This window comes from Drosophila willistoni, chromosome 3R (assembly GCF_018902025.1).
Source record: "Drosophila willistoni isolate 14030-0811.24 chromosome 3R, UCI_dwil_1.1, whole genome shotgun sequence".
Lineage (NCBI taxonomy): Eukaryota > Metazoa > Arthropoda > Insecta > Diptera > Drosophilidae > Drosophila > Drosophila willistoni.
The window spans coordinates 28,741,066-28,750,421 of record NC_061086.1 but is presented as its reverse complement, the minus strand read 5'-3'; the positions used below and the strand labels follow the sequence as shown (position 1 = coordinate 28,750,421).

Below are 9,356 nucleotides of genomic sequence, written 5' to 3'. Positions count from 1 at the left end.
TTGAATTGAGTTGCTTGCAATGTTAAATTTTGTTAGGAGGAACAAGAGACGAGATCATAGGAATCAAAGGATTCAATATTATGCAAATTTCTTAAAAAGTCAATATATATTTTGTACACTGATCCAGCAATCATTAATGGAAGACTTCAATAATAATAAATAATGATGACCATTTTCTAATCTCCTTTTTCGGACTTCAAATCGAAGTTATTAAGGATTGTTCCTTTTATCAATTCAACTTCTGTCTTTTGTTATATTTATGTAAATGGTTTCACACCTTGCTGAAATATTTCCTGAAATATTTCAAGGACATCTTACTATATCGAAATAGATGAAAAGTAATTGAGGACATAAATCAGACTGCTGACCACTTTGGCATTTCAGAGTCAGTAAATTAAGTTAGCATTGCTCTAGAAAATGGCATGTCCTTAGCTATTCTCAGCTTTAATTTACAGCTTTCTTTCTCTCACAAAAGGAAACCGCAGCTTCTTGTGTCTGTCTGTCCGTGTGTATGTGTGTGTGTGTGTAACAATAAAACTACGTAACACCATTATATGAATGTATGTATCTGTGACCCAATATGCGTGGCGTGATAAACGGGCCTAAGGACTAAGGGCTAATCTTATGTGCGGATATGTGTCTGTGTGCATGGATTTTGTCAAAAGAGCAAGTAACAAATAAATATTATTGAACTTTTAAGTCCCTAGAGATGAACGAGGGTGCCTAGAAGGGAGTGCAGATCTTTGTAAGTAGGCGATGGGATGCAATTTGGAATGGGGCCGGGCTAGGGCCGCGGAATGTGGCATTCTCACAAAGTGCCAACATAAATTCTTGCACAGTTCAATTTATTGTGTATTGACACAGCTTACGAAGAAACAAATAAAAATGTTTACAAAGTGCGGGTTGCCAAAGGCCGGAGGTGCCGAAAGGGGCGCCGCGGAATGGATGTGAATGGCGGTGTGTTTTTTTTTTTTTTGTTGTGTGTGAGGACTCTCCCCTCAAGCTTCAGGAATTCCAAACGGCTCTCTGCTTAAGCTCCTGCAAAACTCACAGCAGGCATCCATCGAAAGAGCCATTGTTATTACCTCTTTGTTGTGTTTACACGCCATTTGTGCGGTATTTCACTCAATTCCATGTGGCACCCCCCTCCCCACTCCCTTTCCATTCAACTTCAACTCCATCTCCTCGGCATCTCCTGACGGTGGGCGAGCTGTAAAAAAATATATTTAAAATGCAAATGCCTGGCAAGGCCCTAAAATGCTCAACTTTTGGCTCACAAAAATAATCAAAATATACTTTATGTCACATTTAGACCCAGTCCACAGTTTTAGCTTCCATTGAACTAAGAACTGCAAAACTGAGAATTGCCAACTGGCAGCTGAAGGCTATTAAAGCAGCTCATGAATCGAGAAGTCAACAGAAATAACAAGCAAACCAATCAATTACTCTGCCATTGATTTATTCATAATGATCTTAACGAAAGCAAACCTGAAAAGGCATAAGCCAGATAGAAAGTTACCAAATCGATTGACTGAATAGATGTACAATCAAATTTTTAAAGAGTATTTAAATAAAACACATGTTGCCATTATAAAACCCGGAAACAAGGGTAAGAGAACACTTGCAGCTGTTAATTTTGGCATTTAAACCTTGTCGCTATATGCCAAAAAGTGAAACGCCACAAATTGTAAATGCAAAATATCGAAACTCAAATGGAAACAAATAAAGTGTCATCTCGTCATGAAGAAGAGAATAATAGAAATATGTATTTTATTTCCTATATGTACATAGAGAAAACATACTTTAGTCGCCATGTCAATATATTCAATTTTGTGCAATATGATTGCTTTTCACAATTTTACTTCAGATTTTTTCTCGTCAAATCCTTGTAGTTTGGCAGAGAGCCGCTTTCATATCCTTCCTCTTGACATGCGGATAAATTTTGTTGTAAATATGCATACATAAAAGAAGATTGTTCACAATGCATTTTATTTGACAGATTGGCGCGGAAGTGGGGCAGGGTGAGCCAGCAGAGAGACACAGGAACGAAAATCAATATAATTTATTAAATATTTCTCATGTCTAACAGAGATAACTGGCTGTAAAGAATTCAAATAAAAATTATTGATTCGAAAAAACCGCAAAGCAGTTCAGACAAACCAAAACTAAATGTTGAAATCATGAATTTGACTAGGACCAATGGAAATCTTTTGACTGGGAATGATTTTTCAATCAGAAAGTAGTAACTTTACAATCTCTTACTGAAAGATTGAATAAAAATCATCGATATTGAAATGGAATTTAATTTTAAAGTTTTATAATTAAATTCAGTGGTAAAAATCTTTGCATTACAAAAATTTCTTAAAATAATGAATAAAAGGAAATTAAACAATTTAATAAAGCAAAGAAAAGGTGCCATAGCCTTTAGCGAATATCGTTTTTGTGTTTCTTCTTTCATCATTTTATATTTTCGCCAGGTAAATATTTTTAAGGGCCTGCATTTTAACTCTTTTATGTATGGATTATTATTTGTAGTAAGTATATATATGTACATATATGTACATAAAAAATCAAGTGCAGTGAACGATAAAAATGACTGGAAATCAATTCTGAAATTGCCACTCCGGGGGCAATGGTTGTACAATTATTACCATTATTATATGGTAAATTGTTTAAATGTCGGCGTTTCGAGTGCAGCATCTGAACTGAATTGAGGGTACGGATATCAACTGCACTCTCAATTATTCATTCAATGCCTGGATACATTTTTAAGTTCTTTCTGCTTCTGCTTCTGCTGCTCCTCCACAGGCTTGAAAACTTACCAGTGCGCCGTATTCCGGCCGTGTGTTTGCAGGTATATTGAATAAATAATTAAGTGGCAGATAAACGTGAGCATAATGAGTAATTAAGCCGGTAAGTAGGCAAGCACTCGAGTGTCTCAAACGACAGAAAATGGCAGAAAATTTATGGCAACTGAATGGCAAGCGCGAATGAATGGTTGGGGTTAAAACGAATGAATGAGTTTCCAACAAAATCAAAAAGAAAATACATTCAAGCATCATTTGGTCTAGAGTTTTTGCTAAACGTTGCTTTTATCCTCCTATCCTACTGAAGTAAGTTTCCCTTTTCTTTTACTTTCACATATTTTTTGTTTGCTAAAAGGAAATGTGGCCAAGTGGCGAGCAGTTAACCTACTATATATATAGATATATATGTGTATGTATATGTATGTATGTATGCTAGATACTCCGTCATTATGTGCTCCTTAAGCTTTCTATTTTAAAATAACATTTCTGTGTAGAGCAAATTGAGTATTAGGTATTTTTACAAAACGGAAGTGGTTTGCTTCTACACACACTTACACACACAACCTCAAACCACCCACACACACACACACACATATTTATACACAAGCATCTGGCCTGACAGGAAACAGGAAGCACTGACTTCATTCAGCATGCAGGAGTAGAAAATACTAATGATCTTTATGACCATGATGGCGATGATGATGATGAGAATAATGGCAATGGTGTCCAGGTAAATTGATTGAAAGACTTCCAAGTATTTACAATTGCTGTTTCCAAATGAAATTGTATATTTTTTTGTATTGATCTAGGTATCAGAAGGTCAAAACAAAAATAAAACAAAGATTATAAATACAAAATAATAAAAAAGAAGAGACAAAAGCTTAGAACAAACACATTTTACTAGGAATTTGTTATATCAATAAGTCAAAAGAATTGGAAATTTAAACCCTTTTGAGAAATATTCTTGACACTCCACAACAAGAGTTTTTTCTGGAGAAAACTTGTGGTAAAGTTACTATGCAGACTTTGCTTGTTAAGTCCAGAGTTTCCTTAAAGTGTAATTTGTAAAGTAAATATTGGAAATCCTTTGATGAGTTCCGATTTGTTTCCTTGCTTACCTGTTAGACTGTGCTCAAAACTGAAAATCTTTTCCTATTTGAATCTGATATTTCACTTAAAATTATGAAATAAATATCAATGCGCTGAAACTTGGTCAGACAGTGTTGGAATTTTCCTGTGAAACAAGAGAACAAGTAAATGCATCAATATAATTTTATGGCCACAAATAATGTTGCTAGAATACACAAGAGAGCAATTTATGGAATATATATATATATATATTTATGGCATCTAGCAGGGGTTAATAAAAAAAGTTCGATAAATAACTAACAATAAGTCTATCAAGTTGTCTATGTCTATAAAAAGACATAAATACAAATACATACATTCGTATATCCTGAACAATCATCAATTAGCTAATTTTATTTTTGAAAACTTTTCGATAACTTGGACGATTAAATTGCTCGAACCTTTCTTCATGGCTTCTTAGCTGTATATATAAAAATCATCAGCTTAATGGACTGATGGAATGAAAGAAAAGAAAGTTCAAATATACCTAAACTATTACGTCACGGTCACATCCTTTTTTGTACGCCCGACCGTCTGGCTGGGATGGCTGTTCGCCTGGCTGGATATTCGACTGCCTGTGGCTCACTCATTGCTCACTTTAAATCTCGACATTTTGACTCACAAATTAAAATAAATGGCATCAAATTTTTTTTCGTTTCGGTTTTTCTTGCTGTTCTCTTCGACATCACTTTCTCTCGTTCTGTCTTATCGTTGTCTCTCGCTTTTCTTGTGCCGCAGCAGAATAAGGAAGTGGAGTGGTTATCCTGGGCGACATTAAGTAGACTATTTACTTTCAACGACTTGACATTTCATTGCAGCATGTTCAACTTTTTACAACAGAAAGAAGTCAAGTATTCGCCTTAAAACCCGAAAAGAACCGAGACAAACGAAAAAAAAAGGAAAAGGACAAGTCTGAGCTGGCTAAGTAATTTGGTTGTAACTGATTTAATTATAAACTTTGAGGCCAGTCAGGTTGGCTAGTCGTGTGTTAAATTTGACAAAAAAAATAAGAAAAAGAACTCATCAAAATGCATAATCTTAATGTCAACTAATGAGGCGTGAACAAGTCAGAAGAGTGGAGGGTGGAGAAAGAATTCTGTTAAACTTTGTAATGAATTAGTCCAGTAATTTGTTACAAAAAGGCAAAGGAAATCTCTGCCGTAGCCGAATATCAAATTTTGAAATACCCTAACATAAGTAAGCACGTAAAAAAAATCAACAATTACCCTACCATTTTTGAAATCGTATTATTTTACAAGTTGAATTTATAAAATTATTTCTTTTCTTTGAGATTTTCTGAGCTTTAAACTTTCTGAAGAGATTCCTATAATAAGTCAAAGCACAAAAATATTATTTTTTTTAAGATAATTCGTTTAATTATACATTTGTCGATAAGGAAATGATATGATCAGCAAATTTCTTGCCAAAATTCACGTTCAAAGCTTAATAACCAAAACTGGGAAAAGGCATTTTCACCACAAAGAGGGCAATTAATTTTTGGGCACACGACACTTCAATTCGGGTAATAAGGAGTAGCCTCTCTCGAAATATTTATATTAATTTTACAGTTATGATTATGACAAGAGAAAGAGCGAGAGAGAGAAAGAGAGTGAGGGGCAGAAAAACATTTTAGCTTAATTGGGCACAAACAGGCCGAAATATGAAAAGTCCTCCGTATACTGTGCTATGCCTAAACCCTTTTAAAGATGCCCGAAGTGAACCCCAGTACAAAGTCATCAACAAAGACTTTGCCTTTGTGCCGCTGGTCGGGTGTAGTAATTATATTTACCGTTAATTCCAAAGCTTCAATCCTGATTTACCGACACCAACACGAAAAGGTTAAGGGAATGCGTAAACAAGGTACGCGACACAAAAGGGATTGCGGATTAGTCGATAGAGGAATAGAGGGGATTGTGATGTGAGTGTGAATGTGGTTTCGAGAGATTCGGTTGTTAGTGATAAAAATAAAATTGCAGTGGTTACAATTACAAGCCAAGCTCTCATGGCCCCCACTGCATCCCCTTCGCACGATTTGCATTGCATTCGAATTACGTTTTTTGTTTGCCTTTAATTGCAACGCTCATCCATTTCACTTTGCAGTTGGTAAGCACTGTTGATGCCCTCCAACTCCTTCCAGCTTTTTCTTGTGCCACTTCTCTCTTTGACATTTTCAATGAATGCGAATGAGAGGGCAAAAGGAGGCGAGGTGAGGAGAAAGCGTAAAGCGTAAAGTGCGTTTGGTTTGATTGCGTTGACATAGAAGCGAAATGCCAGCGACTAGTTAAAACGAATTCGCACTTTAAGTGGAAATCCACATGGATGTAGTCGGGAATGGAATGGAATAAAGCTTCTGAGAACGGCTGATTTTAAAATCTCTATCTGAATAAACAAACTAACTTCAATGATCATCTCAAAATTAAAAAAATTAAGGCTAAAAAAATTGATGGTCTTTATGAAGAACTTATGGTCGATACGTTTTCCTTTAAGGCCACGTCCATGTAAAGTGTCTATATGTGAGTTTGTATCTCTGTAAAGTACACATATATGTAAGCTTGGGTGTGTATGTGTGAGGCTATGTCTGTGTGAGCACTCATTGCCTTGATTCGATATGTTCTTTCCCACTTTTAACTAATTGGCTGACAAAATGAACAATGAAAAACCAGAGATAAGAAATTGAAAATGCTTTCTGTTATTGTATTTTTTTTCACATCAAAAAGCGGAATCGAATTCTATATTCTTTAAATTACAAATATTTTCGTTAAACTGCTTTAAAAAAATTTTGTAAAATATTTGTAACAATTTTTTTTAATCTAAAATCTGCATCAACAAGGGGAAAGATAAAAAAAAAGCAGTCAGACATTCACATTACTTTTATTTTAATAATGCAGCGAATGGTTGAAGGCAAGTTGGCATATGTGCGAACATTTTATACGAGCACACACCAAAGCACACACACACAAACAGACACTTACACACTCACAACTATAAACATGAAGTATAAAAATTGTCTATTGTTTTATTTTTGGTCTGGAAAAAGGCGGTGGACAGCCAGCCACATGGACGAACATGGCTGATGCGGATGTGGAAACTTTGTGTCTCTTTATCTCTCCCTTAGTGTGTATGTGTGTGTGTGTGTGTGTGTGCGTATATGTGTGGGGGTTTGTGAGTGAATGTGCGTGCTTAAGTGTATGAGTTTGTGTTTGTGTCTGTCCATTTCAACTAGACCCCCCCACACGCCCCACACTCTACAACCATTCGAACAAGGCCAAAGCGTGCCGCTGCATTTTCCACCAAAACAATTTCAAATTATGTCGGGGGAAAAACCGACCATTCTCGGCCCCCAAATAACACAAATAGACCCCTCCCCCCACCTAGCCCCCATCCGAATCCTTCGCCAACCTCAACACGCGCACTCAGGCACAATTGCAATAAAAAAGTTTGTGATTTCCCTTAACAATAAAATAACTATGTGGAAAATGGTAAATGCATTTTATTAAAATGTTTTCCCAACCACTGTGCCAACATATTGCAACTTTATTCCCCTCATTTTTCGCTCTTTTATCTTAATTTTTTTAACTAACCTCGAGTTGATGACTCAAGGCTATTAATATTATCTGTAAATTACATGGAATTTAAAATTAAGGACATAGAAAGAGAAGGTCATAATTATTTAGAGTGGTCTTTGGATATTGATCAAAAATGTACTTTAAAAGGACGAAGGAAGAAATAGTACTTAGTTAATTCATTCGGCAAAAGTATTTAATGCCAATAGAAAAGCTTTAAATTCTTTCTCATCATTAGAAACAAATTAAAGTTTTCATTTTTTATTCAACAAATTAATTCAAAGTATTCATACATATTTAAATATTTTGTCTGTCATGTCCATGCATTAGACCAGCTTAAACAACATTGCATAATTTGTTTGCTGGCACAAATATTTAAAACTAATTGATAGAAACAAACCGATATGGGTATACTCTTTAAAGAAGAAGTCTGAGGAAAGAATTAAATGGCTTTATAAAATTTCGAATTCATTTGCATCAAAGTCGTTTTAAGCCAACCCAAAGTGAAGTGTTTTTAAAAAGCAGGAAAGTTTATTTGAAGGCGTCTAATTATGCAGATGGAACATTTCAAAACGTTTGACCAAAGTAGACAAACATTTTTCTCGAAGAGTAGAAAAAGAAATTCATTTTACAAAATTGAATCTTCATCCTAATGTTTCTGTCAATTGCCTGCCAAAACGGACATAGTTCACACCAGGCAAAAACAGGATTTGTGAAATTTTTTTCATTTTGCTTTTGCAGCAAAGCAAAAATTAATTCATGTTTGTTTTCACTTGCCAAATTTGGGTCAATTGTGCATTCAGCAGCAGGGACAGGGGCAATGCAGAGGAAAGGGGAGACACAGTTGCGACAACTTTCCATGAGAGTTTCCCAACACACACACACACAAAAAGGCAAAAAAAAAACGAAAGAAAAAAGAACAAAATTAAATATCTATTTGTACTCAGAAACCAATGGGGAATTTTACCAAATTTTCATCAGTGCATCAGGGTAAAATGTTGGTAGTCGAGGGGGGAGAGGAATTGGCATTTTCCATCCGAGTTTTTCCATGAGCTTTGTTCTTGTATCTGGTATTTCACTGTGCTGCACAAATTTTATGTTTGTTTGTTTGCAGTTCTGATTTTGGGGCAGATACAAACAAGACAAAAAAAAATAATAAACCAAAAACTTTGCTTTTAATTAAAACATATTTTACATAAAGAAAAAATCAAATAAATTTCAGCTCTCAAAAGGAAAATGAAAGCTCTGCAAATGGCCCATTAAAAGTCAACAAGTATCAGCCGCAATGCACATTGACAGACTACTCAGCTGCCGTTTTTCCCCATCCTTTTATTTTCCATTCACTCTTCTTTTTCTTTTTATGATGACCTGCCATTTTAGTTTTCATTAATTAACAGTCAATTAGTCGAAATACTTGTAAATGCTGTCTCTCGTTGCCATTGAAGTGGCATTCATGCGGACATTTATTCATCTCTTGATCACTAATTCTCAACTATTCAAATGTTTAAGTGGATTTAACTTGATTGTCTACACACACAAAACTATGAGCCATCATATCTCTACAGGGTTTAAGCTTTAGTAAGCTGAAACTAATGGAAAAATCTGTTGAGAGTTTTATTTTTTCAAAACTCTTTCTTTTCGAACCAGTTTGGCTCATTAGAAGTTTATTTAAATGTATATTAATTTTTCCCTTTTTTGTTACGCGTGTCGCCCTTGTATTTTAAATCGAGTTTCGCACTTAAGCAGCTGCCCGTCTTCCTATACTTTTCCATTCTGTGCTGATTTTCCTGTAGTTGTAAGTTGGAAAGAAAAAAAAAAAAACGAAAACAAGGTTTCTGCAACAAGTTTTCAGCTTTTC

General features: G+C 35.1%; 1 protein-coding gene across 2 annotated transcripts in view; it reads left to right on the top strand.

Annotated features, from left to right (window-relative positions):
* Positions 1–9,356, top strand: part of LOC6647296 (verprolin) — a 98,201-nt gene that overhangs the window by 10,966 nt on the left and 77,879 nt on the right. The window lies entirely within an intron of this gene.